Raw genomic sequence first — 14235 nt, 5'->3', positions numbered from 1 at the left:
CCGCCGGCCCTCTCGGCCCCGGCCGAAACTTTTGGGGGGCCCGCGGGCGGGCGGGCGGGGGAGGGGAGTGAGGTGCAGTGGAGGAGGGGAGGCGGGTGGGGGTGCCGGGAAGCTCGAGGAACAAAAAATAATAAGAAAACAAAAAGCAGACGAAGAATAATTTAGGGGGAAGCAGCAAAAGCAGAGAGGGAAGAGAAGCAAAACTGGAAGCAGGAGATGATGATAATAATAATAATAAAGAAAAAAATAAAGTCAAAGAAAGAGGCGCTGGCTGGCTTCGCTTGCTTCCCTCCTCTCTTCTTTCTGGCCGATCGTGCCGCCGCCGAGAATTGTTATTATTATTATTATTATTATTATTATTATTTTTTGGAAAGGCTTAAGCCCGGGGCTGCAAAACTTCTCTTCCCCTCTCTCTTTTCTTCCTCGCTCCTCTTCTCTTTCTCTCAGTCCTGATCTTAAAGAGGCAGCAAACTACTTTCCCCCTTTTGCAAACACTCTCTTCTCTGCCTTGACAACTCCTGATACTTTTTTGAACAAGTTAATAGACAACCGTCCATGTGACGGGGGCTGTCAGGGAATAAATGGGTTCGCGGCGACCAATCAGCGCGCGGCGGCTCCTCCACTCGGCCCGGCCTCGCCGCCGGGTTTTGCATGAAAGGGGGCGTGGCCTCGCCGGCGCGGCTGGGGGGGCGGGGGGCGGAGGCGGGAGGGGGAGGGGAGGCGGCTCCCACCGCCCGCCCGCCTAGGCGGAGGCACCTTGGGGGCCCCCCTCGCGGCAACAGGTCACCCCGCAACCACACGCCTTTTCGGACCAAGTGGGTAAACAGCACCGAGGCTACGGATTTTTTTTTTTTTTTTTTGCTTCTTTCTCCTCCTTTCCTGGCCCGCCTCGAATTAAAACTTCATCTCGCTTTACTTTGGACTTTTTTTTCAGGGTCCCGATGTGAGGAAAGGGGGGCCTCGAGAAGCTGCCCCACGGCGGAGTGGGGTGCGGTGGGGTGGGTTTCTTTTTTTTGGGGGGGCAGGGCCAAGTGGGTGGTTCGGGGCGACGGTCCTACTAGTATTTCAGGAAACTGGCTGGGTTGGTTTGGGTTGGAGGGAGCGTGGCATTGTTCTCCTGCTGCACCGCACACACAGACATACACATAGTCCCCCCCAATCTTCATCCCAGCTCCCCCCAACACACACACACACACATATACACACTCTGGGGCTTCTTCCTAAACTTGTTAGCATTTCCCTTCCTTGCCTTCCCAGCCCGGCTCCCTTCCTCTTCCCCTTCCTCTTCCTTCACAGGTGCCTGCCTTCCCCCCCCCCACTGTTCCAGACAGACCCCCCCAAGTTAGAAGCCGGAGCCCCTCTGTCCTCTTTCCCCCCCCAAAAAAAACCTTCCTAGTTCCCTCGCACGCTCTTTGCACCGGTTGCAAAAGAAATCCTGCTCCGATTCCCTCCGAGGCCGGCTGGGAGCTGAGCAAGAGAGCTTGAAGCTCAATACAACGCAGGACTTGGGGGGAACAAACTAATTATTGCTTCCACAACCTGCCCGGGCTCAACTTGGCCCAGGAAAACACACACACACACACACACACACACACACACACACACACACACACACACACACACACACAAACACGCACAGCGATCCCCAGCCCTCTCCCCGCACCCCACTCCATGCAAGCCGTGCTCCGGGGGGGGAGACGCCTGCTGCTAGCTAGCTCTCCCCGACTTTCCTCCCCGGAGGGATCTCAGCCGTGCCAGTTTGGAAGGGGCAGGGGGGTGGGGCCGAGGATAGGAAGAGACCAACAGAAAGACTCCGAAGCTAAGTGCAGGCTGGGATGGGGAGGGTGAGCGCCACTTCCTGGCACCACCCCCCCCAAGCGCAGTTGCCCCGCGGAGGGGGCCTTCGGGCCACACTCGGGGCTCCCTCCCACGCAGAGTTCCCAGGACGGGAGCCGAACCCGCCCTGGCATTTCCCCTCCACCATTGACTTGCACCGCGGTGGCCGCCTGCAGCCGGAGCCTCGGGCGGGCGGGGCGCGGGGTTCCAGGCCTGGCAGGCGCGGGCGGTGCTCGCCGGGCACAGGTGCCGGCTGCCCCGAGGCCACCGGGACTGGGACTGGGACTGGGACTGGGGCCGGGTTTGGGGCCGGGGCTGGAGCGCACCCAGCCGGCCCGGCCGGGCTGCGGGGACACGGGAGGGAGGCGGGGAGAGGCGCTCCGGAATCCTGCCCGCCCAGGACCCAAGAGGGTAATTTTAGCCGCTGTCCCATTGTCCCGACGTGAAGATTTCAATAGGTAGGCGCTCAAAGCGGAGAGCAATGGCAGCACGTCCGTTACAAATAGGTAGTTTTGTTTCTCTTGTTGTCGCTACACGCAGTCAAACAAAGCCCCGTCTAAGTTTCCTTCCACTCTCTTGTTTGGGATCTTTGTGGCTAAAATGCACTTGACTACAAAGGGTGGAGAGGGGAAGAGAAAAAAAAAACCTGATGCCATTTCTTTCTTCTTCTTCTTCTTCTTTTTTTTTTTTTATAAAGGGCTTAAACCATTAGGGTTACTTATTTTCTTTCTTTTTTTTTTCCTGTAACACTCTCCACCCCCTTCTCCTCCTCCTCCCCTGATCTATCCTTACCCTAAGAAAACGGACTGAATAGTATCTGTCGGCCACGTTCCATTTGTTATCTTGACAAAAACTGCGTCGTTTTGTTCCCCCTTACTAGCCTTCTCTGAACTGCCCCCCATTCAGTTTCTCTCCAGCCCTCCTGCCCTGCCCTCCCAGGCTCCTCTTGGGCCTGTCAAATTCAAGGTAAGCGTGCTCACTGGAAAAGCAGAAAAGTTGTTGGGGGAAAGAATCTTGCAGACTTTTTCCTCAATCAATGACTTCCAATCCCCTTTCCCCTCCCCCTACAATTTCTCAACTCCCCTTGTCTCCTAAATTAGGGTTTTATTTTAGCTGGGGGGGAAACAGGAGAGGTTGGGGCTAGCTGGCTTTCTAGGGATGAGTAACAATAAGGAACGCTCAAAAATAAAGCACTATATGTTGTTTATTAGAGGTATAATACGAAGCTAGACACGGACCTGGAGATTAGGAAAGAAAAGGTTGAGAGTATCTGGAGACGACCAAGGAGGCCACCCGGTTTTCAGCGCGGTTGGTTTCAGAGATGTGGCTGGTGCGCCCCCTACTGGTAGACGCGTCTCCCCAAGACTATTTGCTTTTTACCTTTAAAAGAAGGTATTTGAAAATAATTACAGGAAAGAAAAAAAAAAAAAAAAAAAACCAACAACGAGGGGGGATGGGAGAGCAAACTAATTGCACGCAATCTAAACAAAAGAAAAGTTAATATAGCGTATAAGCCTATGAATGCCAATCCTGAGTCAGAGTGAATTTCCTTAACTTAGAAACGTACATATAAACCTCTCTGTGATAGATTGTGGAGGAAAAAATAGGTACAAAATTTGAGTTAACATGCCTGAATTAGGATAGTCCAGATGCCACGTGGGCAAACTAAGGATTCACTTTATGATGTGTCTCCATAGGCTTACACTTAACAATATTCTATATTCCCCCCCAAGTTTTTAACAGCTCATCCACGACCATGGATATGGCTCAGCGGGAGGGCATTTTGCCTTGTAGGTGTAGCCCTGGGTTCGATTCTGCCACCGCCAAAACCAGGAAAGAGGAAAAACTACCAGATAATTCCATTTAAAGAAAAACTCCAGTAGATTTGTGTGAATAATTATGGTATATACATATATATTAAAATAAATATTAGTATTGGGTGGTGGCAGAGCAAACACTTAAAATTTTTCTGGGATAGAAATAAGAGGCACGGGATTTTCCTTAATATATAAACGCTTTATTTATTTATTTATTTTTTTACTCTCAGAAACATGTGTTTGTGCCTACACTCTATAATAATGCATTTAAGAGGCTAAAGGGGCTGGCTAGGTCTTTTGTTAATTGCTTTTATCATATAAATAAGCCTTGGAAATACATTACAATTGTGTTATCATTGGTTGCATTTATTTACAGCTTTATTTTAATTAAGCCTGCTGTACTTATCAAGGCAATAAACTAACTGTGCTGGCGTTTATGCATAATAATGTGCAATGAAAATAAGATTAAAAAAGATGGTGATAGCAGAAACAATTTTCTCATTAGATTTTTTTAGAATCTATGCATTAAGAAAAAAAAAATCAGATCACGGGCCACTCTTTCAACCCAGCATTATCACTAGCCCCTAAATATAATAATACTGTAACAATCACAACACATGACAGAAGCAGTACTGTTTTAGGTTTATAACAGACTGTTACAGTCCTAATAACAATACACCATTGACTACTAGAGAAACAAAATAAGACTTGGAAGAGGGTGCTTCATCCTCAGAGAATTTTAAATGTTGCCATTGGCACAATGTATGAAAATTGAAAGCCCTTAATATAAAGAAGTGTAACAGTTCTTTTCGATGGGCAGCAAAAAAAAAAAAATGCACACTTTTTAGAGCAAGAAGAGAAATAAAGTCAAAACTCATAATTCTCAGAATATTCTGGTTTTATTTTACTATACAGGGTTAGCCCCAAGTCCTTAACTGGGGTGCTGATTAACCTGAAGTCAATTTTATTTTAAAGAGGGGGGGAGTGCTTTTGCACTGATATTTCTCTCCAAATGCTCTCATCCCTTCAGCCTCCAGCCAACTCACAATTTTGTGGGGCTAAGGGGACTGTAGACTTATTTTTTTCTTCATAGTGGCAAATAGAGGTTTAACTTGCAGTAATTAGGTGAGAACTAGCCAAGCATCTTACTATTATGATGCTTGTTAAAAAACGCTTCTTTTCTGCATCTGCATTTGAGTGTGTTCCCCTCCTCTCTTAATCTTCTTATGGAAATGAAGGCAAACGGCGGGGAACCTGCAGAGTCTTGGAGAATGTCCTTGTTAACTGGAATTTTTCAGCATTACTAATTAGCAGAGTTTGACGACCACCAGTATTGGGGGGAAGCTCTGTTTAACCACTCACAAACCATTCCGAGGAAGAGCAGACTAATTTTATTTTGTAATTAAAATCTGAAAAGGGCCCTATTTGACAGTTAGGGCTATGAGAGTTTTATCTCCCCGTGAAATAATTACTGCCTTGATAACTCAATTTTCTGAAAAATGTCAACTGTGGGCTCCAAAAGTTTTAATTTCATTACGTAAGGAAAAAAGAGAGAAAAATAGAAGAAAATGTACAGAGAGGTTTCTAATTCTGGGACTGGTTAAATATATTAGAAGCCACATTTTGCCAAATGAAAGGGCTTTTTTTCTTTTCCTTTTTGGGGGTCATGTTGCTTCTGGATTCTAAACTATCTCCATTGAAAGTGACTATAGCAGTGATGATTCCAAAGCAGAGAAGGAGATCATGTCAATTGTAAGGTAGGTTACAAGCAAATAAAACTAGTAAGAAAAGTACCGCAGTCCCAGAAAAGTTCTTGATTTTGGAAAAATAGAAAATGAAAAAAGAAAAAGAAAAGAAAAAGAAAGAAAAATACTAATGTTTAAGACAATGTTGGTACAATTTAGTAACATGAAACTTAACTGATATATATTTCTACACATGAAAAAAACTGATCATTTAGAAATATGGAGAACTGACAATGTCCATTTTAAAAAAGATTTATATTCCAAATTGCAAAACAAACAAAAACAAAAACAACACAAAAACAAAAAACATCCTCTTCAAACCACACAAAAACAAAACCAAAAAACCCAACATTCCCAAATTGGAGCATGCTACAAGACTTCTAGAATGATCGAAAGATTTTGATTCTTCAGGATTTAGGAAACAAAACAAAAATAAAGAAAAAAAATGAAACTTTGAAAGACTTTTTTTCTTAAAAATTTCCATATTTAAAAATTATATTCCATAAGAAATAACCTGGTAAAAGTTAGGATATTAAAAGTGAGAGCGAAAATTAGATTAGACTTGCACTATTATCAAACCATTTGCTTTAGCTCGTGTATATCTTCTGAAAGGTTGTCCTAGGAATACCTCAATTTTGTAAAGCAATTTTCAAAATGATAGGAATTCATCTGCATTTCTTTTGTATTGCTTAACTATTTGTGTTTTTATTTTAAAATGGAAGGATTATTGACCAAAACTATAATTGTTTCTAGAAACAACAAGCTCTACCTTCTTTTAGTTCTAAGGCATAGCTATACATATGGATTTATGGGAGACTGGCAATTTAAAATTGTCCAATCGTATTTTTTTTTTCCTGTCTGTGCCTTCAGCACCTTGCCTTTAATTTTCAGAAGTGGTATTACACATAACAAATGAACAAGGGGATAACAAATACTATTTCAGTCCAGACCCAATTTCACCAAATAATTTCACTCAAGAGCTGTAAGGACCCTTGAAACCTAAGAAATGCAGAGCTGCTCTGCATTCAGCTTCCTTTTTGTACTCACTTTCCTTCATCTAATTCTCAGTGATGAAATAAATACATTGGAAAACTCAAGAGTTAGAAAACTAGATATATTTCTCCCTTACTTCAAATTATAGCAACAAAAGTAAGCTAGAATTACTTATACAAGTCTTTAGGGCTGTATGTAATTATCCTCACATAAGTCAGAGTATGTCTAATATATATATTCATATACATATACATATACATGTACATATACATATATCTACATACATATATACATACACCTGTCATATATTTAAACATTTTTTTTCTGGAAAAAAGATGCACACTTCACAGTTTCATTTCCATTTCTTAATTATCAAACAATTTTAACCTAATAGTCTGTCCTTGCTTTTGAGCTCTTGTTGTCTATGGGAAAACGCAGCAGTGTATCTATGAGAGGATCTAACTTAATGTTAAATACAACCCCCCAACCTTTTTTAAAAAGACAAACAGACATAAAGAGTTGCCACTAGTAGTTTTCAGAGGCACGTTTAAAAAAGAAATACTGAAAAGATTTGAAATTTTTAAGATTAGAAGAGAAGGAAACACACACACATCTGCACACATACACACGAATCCAGCAAACAGGTCACCCATAAACGTAGGTGACTTTTCAAACCACTTCTACCGCTAAATCGTGGCCATCTAAATACATGTCATCCTGACTAATCAGTACAGTTTAATAATGCTAAAGGCACAGGGCCTCTTTAGAATTGGCAGGTATCTAGGATAGTAACCCTTATTTTAGGAGAAATCATGATGGCTTAAAATGATCCTACTATGGTGAGTTGAATAAGTTCTGATCACATGTCTCTTGTGGGAAAAACAAACCTATGTCTTCCTGAAGGTTTCTCTGGACTTTTGTGACACACAAGTGACATCCCAGTGAAGACTGGTCTACACACTCATACAGTGTATCCCCAAACTGAGAGCACAAAACTTCCTAAGTCATGATTTCCTTTCCAAGTTATAATCAGGGCACTTAGTCTTCCTTCTTGGGGACTCCTGGTGAACCATGCCTGGTGGGACCTGCAGTTCCTCCCCCCTTTTCCAGAAGTCTAATCACATCTAACAGAAGCTCACACACACAAAAACACCAAACTCAAAAAAATAAATAATGACTAGAGGACAGAGGGATTTTGCATCACCAAAATCAAGTTGAGGAGAGAAATTGATTTGTTTAAAGTGTGCATGAGAGGTAAGAATGTCATCAAAAAATTAAAAAGCCATTCCTTCACCTGTGGCATGAAAAAATGCTGAAAGCAAACCATTGTGTATGTGTGTGTGTGGTGTGGGGTATAGGAAGAAGGAGGAAGGAATCACTCTATAACCCCAAACAAACCTAGTACCCACTTTTCCTCCAAGATAAGCAGCTGTGGCGTGCCCTGAAAAGTGCTCTAAATCAAAGTGTATACCCATCCTGGGCAGGCTGGCATCTTCAAGGCCTCCCATTGACATCTGGAGTCCTCTCTGACAGGCCCTTCTGGCCTTAAAAGAAATGTCTGAGAAGTCAGCCCTCCCAGGGGCCTACTTCTACTCACACACTAGCATTCCCTCTCATCCCCCATTCTCACCGCCCTCTCCCCCCCAGCCCCACAGTCCCTTCAGGCTCAGTCCTTCAGATGGAGCTGGGCTTCCAAACCCATCCCAATGGAATTCTCAAATCACTAGCCTGGTAATCTTTAAAGGCTTCTTAGGAGCTGGACTCTTGACTTTTATCTCCCTTCCATCCTTCTTCCCTTTTTTGTAGCCTCACTCCACTCCATTTCTCTTCTGCCCCACCCCCCCTCCTTAATTTGAAGATCATTGACATGATAGGCTGTAATGAGTCCTTCAGAAACTGTTATGATCTACAGTGACAATCTCTGTTCCTAATTCACAGATTATTGACAAGCTCAATGGTGTCAAGTTGTACTTGTGGTTTCAACACCCTTCAGCAACCCACATAGGCCTGGGATTTACGATCCACAGAAAGGGAGCCTTGGCTTATCTGTTGGACTAAATGGTGGGGAGATGAGTACCTGTCTATACCTCAACTGTCCCTCAAGTCTGTCTGGTGCCTTGGCCTGGGACGCCACCCAGCTCTCCCAGAGCTCTGTCATTTCTGTGGTTTGCAGAGTCCCAGCCCCTGTCTGAATCTCACGCCCCAGGGGGGCCCACAGCAGGCAGGCAGCCTTTCCATCTTTGGGAGCTTGGGGACAGGGACAGTGAATGGCTGATTGTGGACCTCTGTCTTGGGGGGGCGGGAGGGATCAAGGCAACGAAGGGAAACCTTTACTATTTAAAAGGCAGGTCCCAGATGAAACTTAAATCATTGAGGGCTTAGACTGGAATCTCAGTCTTGATCAATTTCACTTTTGATCAATTGGTAGTCCAATAACTGGGTTTGGGTCAATAGGTAGCCCAAAGCTCCAAGTTCAGGTTCCTGCTTTTCAGATTGAGGCTGGGGTTTATTTATCAGAAAGAGGTCCCCTGGTTAGCAGAGAGGGGCTTGAAGGATTTGGCCCTGGACTCAGTGCGCCTTCCTAGGCTGGCCTGTGCTCTTGGAATGCCCTCTGAATCCCGCAAGACAGGCCATGTCCAAAAGCGGGGCGCTCCGCCAGCGGGCAGCGACTCAGGCCTGGACGCCGGGACTGGAGCCCCGAGTGGCCCGCCCCGCCCCTCCAGGGAGCTTCGCGGCTGCGGAGAATCGCGGCCCGCTGCCAGCCCTTGCGGCTGTGCTTTGCTTCGAAGGAACCAGCCACTCACTGTCCCCCTCCCCAAGCCCCCAAAGATGGAAAGGCTGCCTGCCTGCTGCGGGCCCGTGGGGCGTGAGATTCCGACAGGGGCTGGGCCTCCGCAAACCACAGAAATGACAGTGCGCTGGGAGAGCTGGGTGGCATCCCAGGCCTAGGCCACCCACTTGTTTTGTTCTCTTTCCTGAACCAGGGGTTGAGTTTGCTCCTTGGACCCGGGGAATTCGGGGACTCCCTGCCCTCGGCGCCCGCAGCAGCCTCTTGCTATTCCTCCCCCCCAGCCTTCTCCAGGGAGGTTGGACACCCCCACGTCTCCCCTGCATCCTTTCTTTTCAGGCTCCAGATCTCCCGGCCTCTGCTAGGACAAACGTGATAGCAATTGGGAACTGCAGGCACTGAACCTCTTCTGGGGGGTAGTGGCACCTCCAATTACCCCAGGTTTTGGCTTCCCCATTCTGCAGGCAGCCTCACCAAGGTGCCGCAGCTGCAGCGCATTCTACCACCTTGCGGGGTGGGCGCGGGTGCACAAAACCAGTCGCGACAGTAGAGCAGAGGGTCTTTTGGAAAAGCAAAAATGTGTGTGGGGAGGTGGTTGTGGTTGTGGTTGTGGTTGGGGGAAGGAGGGTGTCTAAAGCAGGGGATCCCACTTGCCCTTCATTTCGATAGAATTCCGGTTAAAGACGGATCAAAAGCCCGGGATTTATCTACTGTCACTGACTCATTTATTGAGAAACCTGAGCCGAGATTCGATCCCGCAATCCGATGCAGAAGGCTTCTCTCACCGCCCGCCCGTCTCTCACTGCAGGGCCCCGGAAATCAGAATCTCGGATCCCCCGATTTGGGGAAATGGGAGGAAGCAATGCGATATGAACATGATCCACTTGCAAGGCCACAATGTTCAATGTTTTTGAAAAGCCTTTCTGTTAGGAAATTTTAACTGGATTTCTTCAACAGGCAAACAAAAGTCCTAAACTTGGTTTATTTTTTTCCCTTAGTCTAAAAATTTAAAACTGTAAGTAAATCCCAGGAAATTGAATTCGTAAAATATCTGTGGAGGCTTTATGTTCATTTAGCACACGAATTGTTTTAATCTGATTTTAAAGAGCTAAACAAACACATATCGCCCAGCTTTAAATTCAGAGAACGGATATAATTTTTTATACTTAGTCTTTCTGAAATAACTCATAGCGTGTACTTGCCCTCACTTGTTGACTAAAGAGAAAGGTCAAAGCTGGCTCTTAAGCATACAGGTAATTTTTGGAAGCATGATACTACTTTTCTTTCTTCCACTAGGAAAATTTGGATCATGGACCAATTGGAAAATGTGGAATGTCAAAAGAAAAACACATTCTCTTCGACATGTCTTCCCTAAAATTATGTATCTGAGATCAAAGAAAAAAAAAAACAAAAAGGTGGCAGGCACCTGTTTTGTTATACAGTATCTGGAATTTAGCTGCTAGCTGGGAATGGAAAAGTTTGGTCAAATTTGATTTTTGGGGGATGGGTAATAAACATTTAAAGAGAGGACTGGCCTTTTCATTACACTCAGAGGGGAAAAAAATAAATACAAAGGAGCAAGTTATTTCATGCACTCAGGGACTCAGTTTTTAATACTTTAAGGATTTCCGAGGACATTGGAGTTGCTGCTGACAACGTGAAACCAGCGAACAGCTGCATCTTGCCAGTTTATTTTGGAAATGCGAGGAGAACGGGAAAGGAACTTTTGCTTGGTTCTTCACTGCCACGGAGGAAAATGAGTTTTGTTTTTCATTATGATTCCCTACCTGCTTCATGAATCCGGAAGCTTGAACAAGAGACCCAGACCCAAATGGGAAAGGGTGGGGGAATGAGAGCTGAGCAGGAGGGACTGGTAACTCTTTTTTTTTTTTTTTAATATAAAATTAAAAGTGTGTGATCTTCTTTTATTTATTTATTTTTACTGAACTAAAATGGTGTTTTCTATCAAGGCTATAAAAACTTCTTCCCTCGCTTCTCTTTTTTAATTTTGGAGGGGAATAAAGAGTTGGAGTTAACCCTACTGCAAGGTTGTCGCGATGGCCAGGACTGGCGCTGCGCAGCTCCTACTGTGTCCAACAGGGGGCGCTGGGCACGAACCTGCGCGGCTGCTCAGCGCCGCTTCTCATCTGAGCCGGGTTCCAACCCTGGAAGGCGAGAGCCGCTCGCGGGGTCGAGTAGAGAGCTTTAGTCTTCGTGGATAAAAAGAGATTAAAGGCTAAAAATTCTTCTTCTTCTTCTATTTTTTGGGGGGGGGGGCTTGTGTGTGCGCGCGTGTGTGTGGGGAGTATCAATTTTAACCAACTACGAAAATGTGGAGCTTTTTTTTTTATCCTTTGATGGGCTCAAAGAAACTCCTATCGGTTGAGGAATTGCACGATTTCTGAGCCAACACTGCGGTTCTAGTGTGGGGGAAATTATTTAATTAAAAATATATATATTTTTTCCATCTGTTCACATGATCTTTTTGAGAAACACTTAAAAAGCTGACACTGATTCCTTTGGCCTGTGAACCCTGCCCCAAGTTTCAAATACTTTGGCCATTTGAAAGATCTTCCTATTAATTTGAAAAGTGGGAAAATCCAAATATTGAGATCCCCACCCCCAAACAGTTACTCTTCTGCATTCTTTTTTTTTTTTTTATCCCTGCCTTTAAACAGGGTTTCTTTTTTTTTTTTTTTTTATATGACTGATACATTTCACACTGCTGATTCTGCAAAGCCAGGTATAAATGACAAGAACAGTTTTTTTTTTCTTAAAGCTGCTGTTGGACTACATAACACCCATGTATAAGATGAAATCTAAATAAAATTGTAATCCACCACCCCCTCCCCAACTTAAAAAAAAATCTTCACCTGTATTTAAATAGCGTGTCTTTAATTACAGCGGTCGGGGATGCATGAGGCTGAAATGAAATTAGCAGTCATTACCAGTCCTTTAACTCTGTGGTGCTTTTGATCAGCACTAAATTAGCTTTCCAGTCCTAACAAAGACTCTACAGCAAGCAGTGGGCTGTAAATAAGACAGCGCGACCTGCCCTCAACACCTTTTCTCTTGTCAATCATAGCTCTATCATTCAGCCCAAGATTAACCTTTATCTACTAAATTTTTTAAAAAAGGAACGAAAGAAAGAAGAAAAAGAAAAAAGAAAAAGGAGGCGGGAAGGAAAGCCCCTGACCAGCACATGTCGCAATAACAGGTTTCTAAGAGACCCCTTTAAATTGTATTATAATGAGCCGGTGTCAGAATCTGCAATTTCCAAATCATTCCTCTTCCTCCCCCCCAGCCCCCTCCCGTCACCCCTTAAATATATTGGAAGTCAGGAAGCAGTTCAGGTAGAAGAAGAAAAAGGAATTCCTTTCCCGTAAAGACTAATTGATCATGGGGCCACCCTTCCAGAAGTCAAGTTAATTTGCCATTGCCTCCTCTATTAGTTGAACGAGATTTTGGGGAGAGGAGAGGATGTTTGAGGGAGGACACACTGATCATTTAAAGGCATATACATAAGTCCCTGGGATGAAAACAATCAATTTGCTCCACGAATCGTCTGTACTTTATAAATCTGTAGAGAATAAAAAAAAAAAAAAGAAAGAAAAAGAAAAAACCAGCAGCAGCAACAACAACAAAAAACCCAGCTGCTTTGCCCAGCATCGAATTTTAAAAGTACAACGTTGGCACTAGCTGCCATCAGAGGGCGCCAGAGAGCAAGCCCCTACCACCTCTGCACTTAAATTCCCGCAAAACTCGCCTAAGCTTCCAGCTATGCCAGGCTCTCTGCAATTCCTTCTTCCAGGTGATAGCGCTCGCTTATTCTGCCCACTCAAATTTCTTCACCCCCACCCAGGTCAATGTTAATCTATCATAAAAAATGAGGTGCCATCAAGCCCCCTTCCTTCTCCCACCCCCCCAAATAGTAAGGTGCCAGGTGACATTGTAGTACTCCAATCCAACCTCAGGTACCTTTTTGACTTTCTACTTTTGGTCTGGAGCAAGCTCTTTGTAGGGGTAAAATGCTTGAATGAAAAAAAAAAATCTTTTAAAAGCATGAGACCCTGAATCTCTCATTTCTGTGTTTATTTCTGGGGTCTCCCAGCTTTTTAAAATTTCTTTCATAGGTATTTCCTCTCTCCCAAGACCCCTAGCAAGGGGACTGATTATGTTTAGCACTAAAACTGTTTAGAAGAGAAGAAAATGTCACTTCATTTTTGCATTTGTTAAAGAAATCAAAATTAGCATTTAATTCCAAAAGTTAACGCTATAAGACTTAAATCTGCCTGTGTTAAATGACTGCCACCATGGTGTTTCCAGATCTTTTAAAGGTCAAAAGAAAAAAAAAAATAGAATGAGAGGAAAAGAAAGTGAGTTGGGGGGGGGGGAGGGTTGGCGGAGAGGAGTGAGCTAGCAGTGAATGTCAAAGTTGGTTTGCAAGCTACTTACATGTCCATGCCAGATCAGGGTGTTGTCTTGTAGCAGTTTGATTGGCAGGTAAAAAAACGAAAGAACGTGAGGGCTCCCTGAGCCTCTTGTCAGCCCAAGCTCGATCACTTCTCACCGGACAGGACGAGTTGAAGGAGCTTGCAATTCCCCTCTCATCCTCCATCCAAGGCACTGCGAATCCATTTCGGCTTTTCTTCGCCCCAGTTTCTCCATCAGCCTCCAGCCTTCACCCGCATCGCCTTCCACCAGCCTCCAAGACCTAGCCTAGCTTTGCCACTGCAATCCCCTGCAACAAGAAAAATCGTTTATGGCTTAAAACCCCAAATGGCTGATTTTTAAAAAGAGAGAGAGGGAGAGGGAGAGAGAGGAGAGAGAGGGTGAGGGGGAGAGAGAGGGGGAGCGAGAAGAATGCACCCAGAGAACAACAAAAAAGTCAGTTATCCTAACACTGCTCTATCCCCCCACCGTACAGAAGAAGAATAAAAAAAAAAGCTTTATGTTTTTTCAGTGGGTATTCAAAGATAATTTGATGCCATTGTTTCTGCTACAGATGGTTCTTTTAAATACAATAACACGGCTCTTTGTGCAGGCTCCCCACAAT

At 44.5% G+C, this 14235-nt stretch overlaps 1 long non-coding RNA gene across 2 annotated transcripts in view; it reads right to left on the bottom strand.

Annotated features, from left to right (window-relative positions):
- LOC126012110 (uncharacterized) overlaps positions 1-14235 on the bottom strand; it is a 176095-nt gene that overhangs the window by 39349 nt on the left and 122511 nt on the right. The window contains exon 2 of one of the 2 annotated variants that reach the window (XR_007496782.1): positions 13635-13920. This is a non-coding gene — a long non-coding RNA (uncharacterized LOC126012110). Of the gene's footprint in view, positions 1-13634; positions 14052-14235 lie in introns of those variants that run through there. The other variant, XR_007496781.1, reaches the window with a different exon arrangement.

This window comes from Suncus etruscus, chromosome 6, assembly GCF_024139225.1.
Source record: "Suncus etruscus isolate mSunEtr1 chromosome 6, mSunEtr1.pri.cur, whole genome shotgun sequence".
NCBI lineage: Eukaryota > Metazoa > Chordata > Mammalia > Eulipotyphla > Soricidae > Suncus > Suncus etruscus.
The sequence above is the reverse complement of the archived record's forward strand: the minus strand, read 5'-3'. Positions and strand labels throughout refer to the sequence as shown.